The sequence below is a fragment of the Microcebus murinus genome, chromosome 20 (assembly GCF_040939455.1).
Source record: "Microcebus murinus isolate Inina chromosome 20, M.murinus_Inina_mat1.0, whole genome shotgun sequence".
Taxonomy (NCBI): Eukaryota; Metazoa; Chordata; class Mammalia; order Primates; family Cheirogaleidae; genus Microcebus; species Microcebus murinus.
This window is the reverse complement of record NC_134123.1, coordinates 28,588,534-28,602,919: the sequence shown is the minus strand read 5'-3', so window position 1 is coordinate 28,602,919 and position 14,386 is coordinate 28,588,534. Positions and strand designations below refer to the sequence as shown.

At 43.0% G+C, this 14,386-nt stretch overlaps 1 pseudogene; it reads left to right on the top strand.

The window, feature by feature from the left end:
• The first annotated feature begins 11,692 nt into the window (after nucleotides 1–11,692).
• Nucleotides 11,693–13,320, top strand: LOC142862586 (dnaJ homolog subfamily C member 14 pseudogene; annotated as a pseudogene).
• The last annotated feature ends 1,066 nt before the right edge of the window (nucleotides 13,321–14,386 follow it).

Here is a 14,386-nt window from a genome sequence, read left to right as displayed (position 1 = left end):
CAGGCAGAGAGAAGGGTGTGGGAAAGAGAACTGAGATCCGGTCCATGTGGCCCACGTGGGCTTTGCCCAAGGTGAACGGGGACAGGGGCATGAGGATGGAGAACGAGCCCTGGAACCATGGGTGGAGCCCAGACGACCCTGCCCTTGCAGAGCCATCAAGGTGGCATGTGGGAGGGGCTGGGAAGAGAGCTGCCCCATCCTCCCACACTGCCCTGCCGGGGCCTCTAGCCTAGCACCTTGGAGGGCAGCACCTGGAGAGAGGGAGGGAGCAGAGCAAGTCCTGGCACCCCCACCCGGTGACTCACTCTTGGCCCCTGGAGCGCTTAGTCTTTGCCGAGAAGCCCGGAGCTGCTCAGGGAAGCTGCTGGGAAGTGAAGCTGGGCTGGGCTGGGCTCCCTCTGCCCTCCCTTCCCTGCACAGAGGCCGGGGCGGGCAACAGGCAAGCCCTGCTGGGCCCTGTGATGCCACCAAATGCAGGAGGGAATCAAGGGACATGTTAGCTGAGGCTGAGCGAGGGCTGAGAGGTCAACTGGTATAAGATGGGGAAACTGAGTCCTGGTGAAGGAAGGGACTTGCCAAGGCCATACTGTGAGATCTGAGCGGTGCTTGTCATCATGCCCAGACCTCCCCAAGTGTAGCAGGCATCTTGTGAAGAGCATCCATTTTGCCAAATGATAATAAATGAGCCAAACTTGCTCAGGAAGTCAGGCTTCAAATTATAGTTGGGTTGACTGAATGGTCCAGCTCAGAGCTGCACACTGCGGCTCGAAGGCCAAGTACAGACATGTCCATTTACATATGGTCCCTAGCTGCTTTCACGCTGCAATGCCCAGCTGAGTCTTTGCAACTGAGACTATATATCCACAAAGCCTAAAATATTTACTATCTGGCCCTTTGGAGACAAAAAAAATGTGTTGACCCTCTGTCCTATTGTAGCGTGCTAAGAATCTGCTAGGGAACAGATATAAAACAGTAGACCCATTTTGGGTGGGACCCAGGAATCTGAAGGTTAGCAAGAGTCCCAGAGATGCAATGAGAAGCCCATTGCTGTTTTCATAATGCAGACATCACTTATCTGTTTCTTTAAGGAAATCACATTCAGGTTCTAAAGGAAGCAGTATTTCCTTTGGACCAGCAATGTGAGGTTTCAATTGGAGACACAGGAAAGGAGGCTCAGAAAGAAACTGGCGCCACACAAGGTGGTTGATGGGAGAGTGCAGAAGCTTTGGAAATGGGACAGTGTTGATTTTCTTCAAATCCTGGCCCCCTTTCTCATGGCCTTGGTGAGCTTGGGGATGTCATTCAGACCCTTTAAGTCAAAAATCTTCATTTGTTAGGTAGACAGCATTCCAGGGCTGATGGGAGACCAACAGGGCAATTTTGCACCGTCTTGGGATGAAGAGGTGAGTTTTGGTTTTTATTATTCTCCTTACCTGCAGCGGGTCGTAATGAATAGACTCAGGCTTCCAACCCTGGTTTCCTGATTCCACGCCCGGTGGACTTTGCATTGAATAAAAGGAGAAGCACCTGTTTTTCAGAGTTTGCTAGAAGATTTTCTTGCCTGGGGAAATAAAAGATGATGATTCAAATACCTTCAGGAAGTGGAAATATGTCTAATTTCTTCATCTTTAAATATTTTTATTTAGAAATCAAGCCATCTCTCAGATTTAAGGTTGGGAAACAACCAGATTTCTCCCCTCTACCTCTCTCTCTTTCTCTCTCTCTCTCTTGCTTCTCTTGGGCTCAATTTCTTCACAGTGAACTAAAGATAATGATACTTGCTTCTAAATATTGTTGGCAGCTCGCTACAGCCCGATACCTGTGCAGCTCTGAGTTCACATGCTGTCTGGCTGGTTATAACCGCTCAATAAAGACTCTCTATTAATATTAATACAAGGACGAAGGACAGTGGTGGGGGAGATTTCCCCCAAATTATTTACTGAACAGTTTCATGCATTAGTCCTTAAACAGATGACTGTTTTGATTCTCCCTAGCTAGCACTCCCTACAGGATACGAAAGGATACGAAACGTGGGGAGACCCTGCATTACATAAATAACACATGCTCTGACGTCTCTGTCCATTTCATTTCTAGCTCCTGTTCTGTGGGTGCCCGGTGTCCAGTGTCAGGTGTATCATAAACCGTTGTCCCTTCATCATGAGACTGAGAAGAGGTGTCTCGGGGGAAGGCCTGTCACAGAGCCAATATTACATTGTCCGTGCACTCAAACCTGGAGCCCGTTCTGAGGTTATGTCATATAGCACCAGCCCGTGGCCAAGGACAACCCATCTTGACCCTCCCCGGCCCCCCGTGCCAGACCCAGAAGATTCACAACCCTGCAATGCGAATGACTCAGGGGCCTCCTGGCCATTCCCTGGGTTGAGTTTGCAACGGTGAATTCCTCCTTTTGACTGCAGTGCTATACTGGGAAAGTTATCTTTTAGAAAAGCAAATAAGAAGAAGGCCCCTGGACTCCTTAGGGCTGTTTCTGAACGTAGGCGCTGCTCCCGGAGCCATGGGAAGCAGCTGTGAAGCTCTAGCTGCTGCTCCAAGGAGAGGGGGGAAGAGCCACCGGGCCCGCGTGGGCTCCCTTTGGTAGCCACACAGCTCAAGTGGCTTTTGGTTTTCAATGACAAATTTGTGCATGTACTTCTCATGTCTCTAGTCCCATGTCACCCGCGGTGCCAGCAGAAGCCCTGAAGATCTAAACCCTAAACCACGGCTCAATGCACCCAGATGTTGAGCCGGTGTTAGGGAAAATTGCCAAAGGATCTTTCTGGGCTCCTTATAAATATTGAAATGTGTAGATGACACTGAATAAAACCAAAAACGTCAATAATCCAAACTACAGATGATAGAACAACAATAACTGCAAAAAGCCCTGTAAGATTTCAGGAAAAACTTAGCTTCACAGTTAGATTTTAATTTTTAAAAAAAAAAAGAAAATGAAGGAAATGTCTTATTTGTTTTTTAGAGCAGATATGATTGCAAGTAAGATATAGAAGAAACTGAAAACTTGTTTTTCTTAGCGAATATGCCAATCCTAGGCAAGAAAGGAAGAAAGGAAAGAGAGAGAGAGAGAGAGAGAGAGAAAGAAAGAGAGGGGGAGGAGAAAAAGAGAGAGAATTAGGAAGGGAGGGAGGGGAAGGAAGGAGGAAGGAGTGGGCTATCTTCTCCATTAGGAACAAGAGGCTCAACATTTAGGGCTAATGATATTTTTAGGGGCCCACAGAAATGCTTTAACTTTATTTTTCTTTAAAATCAGAAGGAAAAGAAGTGAATATGATAACAATGAATGTGTCATATTGAATCCTGCCTGCATTATAGTTATTTTTACACCAGTGCAGTCATAAAACATAATTTTTAATTTTTTTTTTTTTTTAATGAGAAAGCTGCCCATAAAGTCGAGCATGCCTGGGGCCTGCAAAAGTCAAAACGCTGTCCTAGGGAGGAGGAAGGGGAGAAGGGAGGGCAGGGGAGGAGAGAGGAGGGACCTGGAGGGGACACAGGAGGCAGAGAGAGATGATGGGATTGTGAGAGTTTGTGCTTGGCAATAAAGGTTGTTAAAGATTCTTCCAGTGGTGTGTTCTCCGTGGTTATCTAGTTAGAGGGCCAGGTCTGGAGACCGGGCTGCAATTACTGAAAGTTGTAGTTTAACATCCCAGTGATCATTAATGCACTGGAGAAAGATTTACAAAGGCAATGAGTTACTTTATCTCAACTCATGTTTCCTAGTCTCTCCGGCGGCGCATCTGCGGGTTCGGATTACTTAAACCCTGTCAAGTCCTATTTATGATTATTAAACTTTAGGGTAACTGAAGAAGAAGAAAAGTCCTCCACCCTCAGAGGGCCAGGCATCCTTTGTCTCAGGGAGCAGTGCTAGTTGAGGAACTTAGAAAGGTTCTGGCTCTCCTAGACATCTCTGACCCTTGGAAGCTTGTGTCATTTTCTTTTTTTCCTTTCTTCTTTTCCAGCATATTTCCAAGATACAAATGTTAAGGTTACATATATTGCCCTTGCCCCCCTGCCCCCTCGAGTCAGAGCCTCAAGCGTGTCCATCCTCTAGTTGGTGCGCATCGCATTCATTATGTATGTGTATAACCATCCCCTCCCCCCATACACCCCCCCCCCGACACCCCATAAATGTTATTCCTATGTGTCTACTTGTGTCATTTTCATTTTCAAGATCCTGAGTCCAAGTAGCCACTGTCCTGCCTGGCTTCCCCCCTGCCCCTTGCAGACCCAGGGAATGGAGCCCCAGGAATAAGGCTTTGGAAAGCTACTTCTCCACAGTCCCTGAGGCTCTGTCCATAGACAAGGACGAATGGTGATGTCAGTGACAAACTAGTCCATCTAGTCCACCCTAGCTCGCATGCAGAAAAGAATTCACTGCAAGAATGTGTCCTTCTGAGTTTGACTAGAGTACAGCACAGCATTGTGGTCTAATTCCCCAGCACGACATAATTACAAAATGTATTATTAAATTAAGTGTGATTTACAAATACTTAGGGGGAAAAAAATCTAACAAAAATAGACACAATCTGTATGGAAAAAATGGAAAATATTACCTTATGTCATAAAAGAAAATCTCAGCATATGAAGATATAGATCATGGTTATGGGTGAGCACATTACAAACTGAAAGTTCTTTCCAAATGACTCTGTATTTAAATTCAAAGTAATTCCGGTCAAAACCCCAACAAGGAACTTGAGGAGATCATACTAAAATTTCGTATGAAAGAAGCAGGAATAGTCAAGACCACTTTGAATAAGTAGAACAAAGTAAGAAACTTACCAGGTATCAAGGTTTACTATAAATCTTTAGCAATTGTGACATCATCTAGGGAAAAAAAAACTAGACCAATGGAATTGAATAGAAAGCTCTCAAACAGATCCAAGCATTTATGCAAACCTAACAAAGAGTATAATGGGCATAGAAATCAGGGAAAGGAACATGAACTATAAATACATAATCAATAGTCCTAGTGCAGCTGGTTTTCCAAAAGAAGATAAATAAAACAGATCACTTCCTCACTCCATACACACACAAAAAAAATTAATTCCAGATGAATTAAGATGAAAATGTGAAAAGCAAAACTAAAAATTTAGCAGAATATATAGAAGAGTATCTTTATGCCTTCTGATAGGAAAAGATTTCCTGTCCATGACCCAAAACACATAATTCTAAAAGGAAATTACTAATGCATTGGGCTTGATTAAAATTTGAAAATTCCATACAGCAAAAGAGATTATAAAGAAAGCCAAAAGGCCAAAGAGAAGATACTAGCAACACAATATCCATGAAAAGGTTGACATCCAGAATTTCATACAATCAATAAGAAAAAGGCAAAGAAGCCAATAATAAAATGAGCAAAACGTATGAATAGGCAAGTTGTAGAACACAAAATCCAAAAAGCCGATAAGTGAATGAAAAGATGCCCAGTGTTATTAGTCATAAAGGAAATCCACACTAAATCAAGACATCATTCCACACCCACAAAGGGGTCTGAAACTGAAAAGTCTAACAATACCAAGTGTTGGCAAGCATGCAGAACAAAGTCAACTCCCATAAGTTCCTGTTGGGAGTGCAAATTTTTACAGTCCCACTGGACAGTAATTTTGCAAAACCTAGCAAAATCGAAGATGAGCATAAGTAAGACCCAGCAGTTTCACTGCTAGGAATATGCCCTGGACAAAACTTTGTACTTGAGTGTGATATATAGATGCTACAATGTTTAATGCTGTAAAATATTAATAGAATGTTATAATAGCCCAAAATGGGAAGCCCCCTCAAATGCCCATCAGCAGAATGGATAGATGAATTGTGGTGTATTTATGCAGTGAAATACTGCTCAGCAGATAAAATGGACCAACTGGGAATGGATGCATCAAGATGAATTAATCTTCCAAACATGGTATTAGATAGGAAAAGAAAATTGCAGAAGGCCATTTGTTACATATGGCTTAAATATAAAAACAATGGTATTATTCTGTTTGTGGGTACTTACATATTTAGTAAAAGTATAAAATCATTAAGTGGATTAATAAATAACAAATTCAGAGTAATTACTTCTGGGAAGAGATTGAGAAGAATGAATTGGGTGAAATTCAGTGAATTTCAATTTTCTTTATAAAAATGTACTATTTAGGAAAAAAATTGAATGTGAATATAATAGAATAAAAAGTTTTAACAGAGTTGAGTGATGACTGCATGGGTAAGTTATATTGTTCTCTGCATTTTTCTATATTGTCTCTGCATTTTCTATATTGTTTCTCTGTATCTTTGAAATATTTCATAACATCACAAATATTTATATTTTTTAAGCATATGACAAATGTCTGTTACAATCACAGTTGAAGAAATAAATACAGTTGATCAAAAATATGTCAAATTGAAAGGCACGTTGGTAGAGATATTTCTCTAGCAGAGAAATATCTTCTCAGCAAGGAAACTACTACATCGAAAAGTAGAGTTTTCTTCTTGGCTGGCTGATTTTCTTTGGAACTTTCGTATATTAACCTTCAAGCCACTGGTACCAGGTCTCATGATGTGGAGGAAACCAGAGTCACAAATTCGCCCCCCTCTCCCAGGCATCTGCATTTCACCCATCCCGCCAACAACTAACACAACACAGAGAAACATCTGGACCATGACCAGCACACACAAGAGGCTCACAGTGTGATTTATGCTTGCTCAAGGTGCTTTGGCTCTGACCCTCCCCAAAGCTAAAACAAGGAGGGAAGCATGGCCAGTCCCAAACTTTGCAGCCCCCAGTAGGCAAAATCAAACAGCTTTTTGAGGGAAGCACAACCATTCGGGGAGAATAGAGCCCGACAGAAAATTGTCCCTCATTATAATAAAAATAAATTAAAAAGTGAGAAGCAAAGCTATCTACCCCCCACACACAGAGCTTGGACACTGAGCACTGAATTGACCCCACCAGACAAACAATGTTCTGTCTACACTGCATTTTCCAGACATTCCTATTCCGTTGTCTTCGTTAATAATTTCACTATTCAAGGATACGCTTGCCCAGGCAACGGTCCTTCATTGCAGGAATTTCCCCAAAGGCCTCCACCACCTCTTCCCTGGAAAGCATCAAGAGACGACTAGTACCCTAAGAATCTTTTTTGTTTCCCCAATTATTTAAGTGGGGGAAAAAAACACGGCATGGGTGCTAACATCCAATACTAGGAAATGAGGGTCTTCCTCAACTTTAATAATGTTAACAATACCGAGAACTGGCATTCAAAGGGTCCTAAAGATTTTGTATTTATTGTCTCATTGAATCTATTAAAACATCTCCGAACGTTTGGCACTGATGTTATTCCTACTTTACATCTATGAAAACCAAGGCTCAGAGAGGTTAAGTAACTCATCCAGTGTCACACAGACAGTAACTGTCAGAATCAAGACTGGAATTGGATCTGCATTGTGCTTTAGCATCTGAGTGCCACAACCAGTATGCTCTCCTGTTTCTAATGGAAAAAATTCTAAGCAAATCATTGGTCGTGGACTCCATTAGGGAGTAAGTTGAAATCAGTCAAATCCTTGGTTAAACTGGTTTTCATTCTGTTTTGCTGACAGCTTACCATATTGTTATACTTTTCTAGTTCAACTTTTTATTATTATTATTATTTATTTTGAGAAAACTCTGGACTCCATAAGGGAAGAGGCTTGGCCATTTCTCTCTGTCTTAGAGAAACAAGTGTCCCTGTAGTTCTGTGGGGTTTGTGACTAGCCAAAAGCCCCTCTTCAGCCCAGCCCCTTCTCTCCAACTCCACCCCAAGAAGAAAGGATGGCGTTCGTGCTCCCAGCTCCTAGAGCCCCCACCCCAAAGGCAGCCTGGAGCCCCAGAGCCAGCCCGGGACCGTTTGGCAGGCTGGCCCACGTGGTCATGGGCCAAGGTGCACACGGGAGTGCAGAGTGATTTGCAATCAGTTGGGAGTGATTACACATTGTTTCTCGTCGGTGGGCATGAGGGAGCCCTGGCGGGATAATGAGATGCAGCTGATGGAAAATCACAAAATCACAGCTGACTGTCGCCAGCGAGCGGAGCTGGCACAGCCTGCAGTGCTGCATGCGGCAGAGTCCTCCCCAGAGTCCTCCCCACCGCAAAGGCCAGGAGCAAACCCGCGGGATTTCAATGCTCAGCCACCCCGCGGTGCCAAGGGAAATTGACCGGAGGGTCCCCCACTCAAGTAGTAGATAATTGTCCTTAAGAGTAGGATACGGGGGATTCCTCAGGACAAACCACAAATCCTCCTGGGCCGGGGCTCCAAATAGCTCTCCAAAAAGGAGACAGCAGCCTTGGGACAGGCAGCCTCAGGACAGGACTAGCACGCAGGGTAACCAAGGGTGGTGGGTACCTTTCCCTTGCCTGGGAATAATGGATTTTTGGACTCTGTGCGTTACCTGTGCTGGGCTAGAGAGTGATGCTGACTGTTTTTCTCACTGTGCTCAATGAAAGGATCTGTTTAAACTCTCTTTGCACGAATCAGTTTGCTAAGGGCCACCTTGAGCCCCGGTTGCCCTTCTGTTGTCACAGAAAAACAGCTGTTTGCTTAAATTGAGGCCTCCTTCTTCCATGACAGACATTAGTGCCTCCACAGCAAGAGAGAATGGGCTTGAATTTCCCCAGCAGATGTGATTTGCTCAAGTCTTGACTATCCTTGTGAAGGCCACGCATACCCGGAGTGGTGTTCCTGAGAAAGGTTCTATCCGACTTAATCCTCGTATGTAACTGCCATCCCCGATGGACGTGCAGAGAGGTCTCTAATAAATGACCATGTTAACAGCCCAGTTCTGAGTCTAGACCTCTAACCCAGTTTCCTCACATGCCATCTTCACCCCCTCCATTTAGGCTGCATGACTCCCGAATAACTCACTGGGCTCACTCATAATAAAGGAGGTAACCTTGAGCCAGTGATTGGTTAGAGAGTGCCAACCACAAAACAAAACAGTGCAGTAAGTTGAAATCAGTCAAATCCTTGGTTAAACTGGTTTTCATTCTGTTTTGCTAACAGCTTACCATATTGTTATACTTTCTTAATTCAACTTTTTTTTTTTTTATTTTATTTTGAGAAAACTCTGGATTCACAGGCAGTCGTAGGACATAAGGCACAGAGATAGTGTGCAGGCTTTACCCGATTCTCCCCGATGGTAAACCCTTGCAGAATCATAGTGTCGTTATCACAGGCAGGAGATTGACATTGACACGCGATATGGCTTGGATGTTTGGCCCCTCCAAATCTCATGTTGAAATTCGATCCCCAATTGAATTGGGGATTCGACTGGTTGCAGGCTACCAACCTGAGAGTCGGGAGGAGATGCACTGTAGCTCCCCATTGTTTAAAATATTTCTAGTATGCAGATGTAATAGATGTAAATAAACCAAAGAATGCAGGTGGATAGAAAATAATTAGAAAGTAAAGACCTTTGCGGATTTATTACTTTTGTTTTAGTATAACTGATTCGATGATACATTTATATAACTTAATCTTTAATAATGACTGTGCTTAACAACTGGCCTGCAAATTTTCTGAAAATTGAATAATCAGCTCTCACATCTCAGCCCGAGCCAGCTCCAGCACTTTGCTGGAGTAAGAGATTCTCGATGAGGAGGAAACACTTCTCTAGCCCAAATGCAAATGCGTTGGTTGAGCGAAGAAACTCATTTGGATCAAAATTATTTTACCAGTGCCGGAGCTACCCGAGGTCAAGGTCGTGGGTCACATTAGTCGTCTTCAATTCTGTATTTTTGGGCTTAGTGTGGCAACGGGCTCAAAGGCAGGGCTCGATCGATGCTTGTCCACCTTGCCCTTCACCCCATATCCAGCTCTGTATAGAGAAGGCTGACCTGCAAACTTATTTTGGTGGCAACATAGGGACAGTCTATTCTTGAGCAGTGAAACCCCCGGACGAGCTTCCTCCACTCCATGCCGTGAGTCTGCCCTACCTCTGTGACCCGGGCCAGCCACTGCACCCTGAGGCTCAAAAGGGAAACCACGTGATAAACACACAATAATTACAAAAGGCTTTCTGTAAACTCTTGAGTACCGCCTTCTAGGGATTTGGTCTTTTAAAAGACGAAAAACCATGGTGGAGGTGAGCAGAAAGGTTTTCTCACCTCTCTATAGGTATCCATGTCTGTTACTAAAAATATGTATTGATTCTGGGCAAGATGAGAGACGCACTCCTGCTGTAAACAACTGGACAACCAGACAAAAATATATGAAATAATTATCTTGAGGCACTGTACAAGAGACAGTGCGGGATTCCACTAACTTCCCACCCGGATGCACTTTTCTTTAATGTAGAATGAGGAGAGAGACCCCAGACAGTGCAATCTAGCTGAGCTGAAGAGACAGAGATGGGAGTTTAGGGCCATGACAGTGTTTCTGTAACAAGATGTTACAAAATTACACGAGTTAAATATCTATTCCAGATTCAAAATAGACCAATGGATTTTAATATGACAAAGTATAAAAAGTCTACTGACAAAGTTTCAGATTCTACAATGCAACTTCAAAGAAACTACCACCTGTCAAGTCTTGATGTGGTATCAAAGAAGAATACTCGTAATTATCTAAAAAGGCTATTTAAATATTCCTTCCTTTTTGAAATACTTATCTCTATAAAAGCAAATTTTCTTTATTTATTTCAAACAAAACATACAGCAATAGTTTGAACACAGAAGCAAATATGTAAATCCAGCTGCCACTGAAAGAAATTTGCCAAGGTGTAAAACAAACCCATACTTCTCACTAAATTTTTAAGATATAGTTATTTTTTATAAAAACATGTTGTTCATGTTTGTGTGCAATGGAAGCATTATTGACATTTTAAATAAATTAGTAAATATTTTCAATGTTCAGCTTTAGTTTATAATATTGTGTATATATACATAATATACACAAAAATATCATAAGATCAAAATATTTGAGAATAGTTTTTCTAGAGTCAAGGTTATTCAAGACACCCCCACCCAAAAGCTGAAAAGAGGCCTCAAAAGAATTGCACTAGTTTGAAAGTAAATTTGCCCAATAGGACAAAACTCAGTATTTTATTAAGACTTCATTAAGAAAAACTAGAAAATTCTGGCACTCAAAATTTAGTAGCCATAGAAATCCAACATCAAATCAAAAATTACTAGACACGTGAAGACCCAGAAAATGGAATCCATATCTGGGTGGAAATTTAGTTCACAGAAACAGACCCTAAAATGGCAGAGATAGTAAAACTAGCAAAAGGATAATTAAATCTAAAGTAAACAGAAAAAAGTAAATAATAGGAAGAATAGAAATAAATGAAAAAGAAAATGAATAAACAACATAGAAAAATCAAGAAAAAAAAAGTTGGATTTTTGGAAATATTAATAAAACTCATAACCCCCTAGGTACACTAGTCAGGAAAAATAAAGAATTGTAAGTTAGCAACATAACAAATGAAAAAGTGGCATCATTAGCAAATACTATCAACATTAAAAGCATATAAAGAATATTCAAGACTTCTTGAAATATACAAATTATTAAAACTCGTACAAGAAGAGATAGAAATTTCAAATAGCCCTTTATCTATTAAAGAATTTCCATTTGTAAACACTTTATCACAAAATAAAAGTCAAGCCGTAAAGGCTTCTCTGGTGAAATTTAGTAAGCATGTAAAGAAGAAATAATACTAATCCGGAGTGTGAGCGGGAGGCGGAGCCGGGGGAGCTGCTCTCGTAGCTCCCCCTGGCCCCAGGCCCAGTTGCTCGAGGGGGAGGAGTTACCGCCGCTCTTCGGCATCAGAACTTATCATGATGGCTGTGACCTAAGACCCTCAGGAAGCCCCGAGGTCATGGCCCAGAAGCACCCCGGAGAAGGAGGGTTGTGTGGAGCCCACCACAGTGGTGGTGCCCCCCTCAGGACTTTAGGACCCTCTGTGGACCCTGAAATACTTTCATTCTCAGGACTCAGGGACTCAGCAGAGACTCCTAATGGTACCCGCTGCCTCACAGAGCACTCTGGTCCTAAGTACACACAGCCCCCAAACCCAGCCCATTGGTCGGATCCAAGCCATGGCCCCCCAAGGGGTCCAGGACCACCTAGGGACGGAGAAGACCCTGATCAGAGTGAGGCATCTTCAGAAGAAGAGTCAGGAGTGGACCAGGAACTCTCAAGGGAGAATGGGGCTGGTTACCAGGAGGATGGGAACCCTTCTTTTCTTTCCATTCCATCTGCTTGCAACTGCCAGGGAACCCCTGGAATCCCTGAAGGGCCTTACTCTGACGGAGGAGATGGCTCTTCTAGCAACTTTTGCCACCACTGTACCTCTCCAGCCTTGGGGGAAGATGAAGAGTTGGAAGAGGAATATGATGATGAGGAACCTCTTAAGTTCCCCAGTGATTTTTCACGTGTGTCCAGTGGAAAGAAGCCCCCATCCCGCAAACAGCGGCACCGCTTTCCAACCAAGGAAGATACTCGGGAGGGTGGACGTAGAGATCCCAGATCCCCTGGTCGACATCGGCTAGGGCGGAAACGAAGTCAGGCAGATAAGCGCAGAGGCCTGGGATTGTGGGGAGCAGAGGAACTATGCCAGCTTGGACAGGCGGGTTTCTGGGGGCTGATTGAACTGCTGGTATTGGTGGGAAAGTATGTAGAAACTTGTGGCCATCTCATCTATGCATGCAGGCAGCTGAAAAGCAGTGATCTGGACCTTTTTCGAGTTTGGGTGGGAATCTGGGCAGGGCGGCTGGGTGGCTGGGCCCAGGTGATATTCCAATTTCTAAGCCAGGGGTTTTACTATGGGGCAGGGTTGTTTACCCGTCTCCTTAGGCTACTGGGTGCTTTGCTGCTTCTGGCTGTAGCCCTCTTTTTGGGCTGTCTACAGTTGGGCTGGCGGTTTCTGGTGGGACTTGGTGACCGATTAGGCTGGAGGGATAAGGCCACCTGGCTCTTCTCTTGGTGGGATTCTCCTGCCTTGCAGCGTTGCTTGACGCTGTTGAGAGATAGCAGGCTGTGGCAGCAGCTGGTAAGAATAGTTCAGTGGGGCTGGCTGGAGTTGCCTTGGGTCAAACAGAGGACTAACAGGCAGGGGAATACACCTGTAGCTAGTGGGCGCTACTGCCAGCCTGAAGAGGAAGTGGCTCGACTGTTGACCATGGCTGGGGTTCCTGAGGATGAGTTAAACCCTTTCCATGTGCTGGGGGTTGAAGCTACAGCATCAGATGTTGAACTGAAGAAGGCCTATAGACAGCTGGCAGTGATGGTGAGTACTTTCTGCTCAGTTTCCTTTTCCTCTTTTGTTCCCATATTTTATTTTCTAGTTCAATTTTAGGGACAGTGGAATAAAGGGAAGGCAGAGTGAAAAGTCAACTTGAAGCTGAAGAATAACATATTCTTAGGAAAGAGTCATAAAAACTTTAACTCCTCTACTATGGGATCTGATCTTCCCTCCATTTTCAGTTTTTTGAACCTGGTATATCAGGCAGAGTTGAACTCACTAACCCTGGAATATTTAGGTGAAGTCCCTCTAACTAGGGTGAGGAAGAGGCCTGGTCAGAGAGTACCTCAGTTGCTCTCCCCTTAACAAATGATGGGGTCTTTTTAAACATGGAGAAACCCAGCTATTTCTCCCAGAAAGGCAAGTATGGACTTAGTGTGGGGAAGGTTCAGGGAATGCCTGTGAATGATTATTCCAGGACCAGGTAGAAAAAAACGAGCTGTTTCAAGACCAGCAACTCAGAATAGGAAAGGGAAGGAAAATGTCATACATGAAAATGTTGCTTTTATTGATGAGGGGGTATACAGGTGGAAGTTGTGATGGACTGTATGCTTAAGGGAAATGGTTTAATACAAGCATGCAATCAAATTGCTATTAGAAGTAAATACTAAGTTGCTGTTATTAGATATGTGATTGTTATTCCTATTTCTGTACAAGAAAAACTATATTATAAAAATAAGTAATGTGTGTAAATTGTGTTGGAGGCACATTTTTACCGAGTATGTGGAGCTGGACTGGCAAAACATCACAGTGTGCAAATTACCTCAATGATTGCATGACACCAAAGAGAAATGGGCAACTAAAGTTTCTATTAATGATTAAAGGTACAATAAACCACCAAAAAAAAAAAAAAAAAAAAAAAAAAAAAAATACTAATCCTACACAAATTCTTTCAGACAATAGAGGAAGAAGGAACAATTTTTGCTTCATTTTATGAGATCCAAGTAATTCAGATAGCAAAACCAAACACATTGCAAGAAAAAAAAGAAAAAAGAAACTTTAAGAAAATATTAAAAAATAGAATTTGGCAATATTTTGACAACAAAGAGGATTATGATATATCATGATCAAATGGGTTTTGTTCAAGGAATGTAAAAGTGGGTTTAATATTTGGAAATAC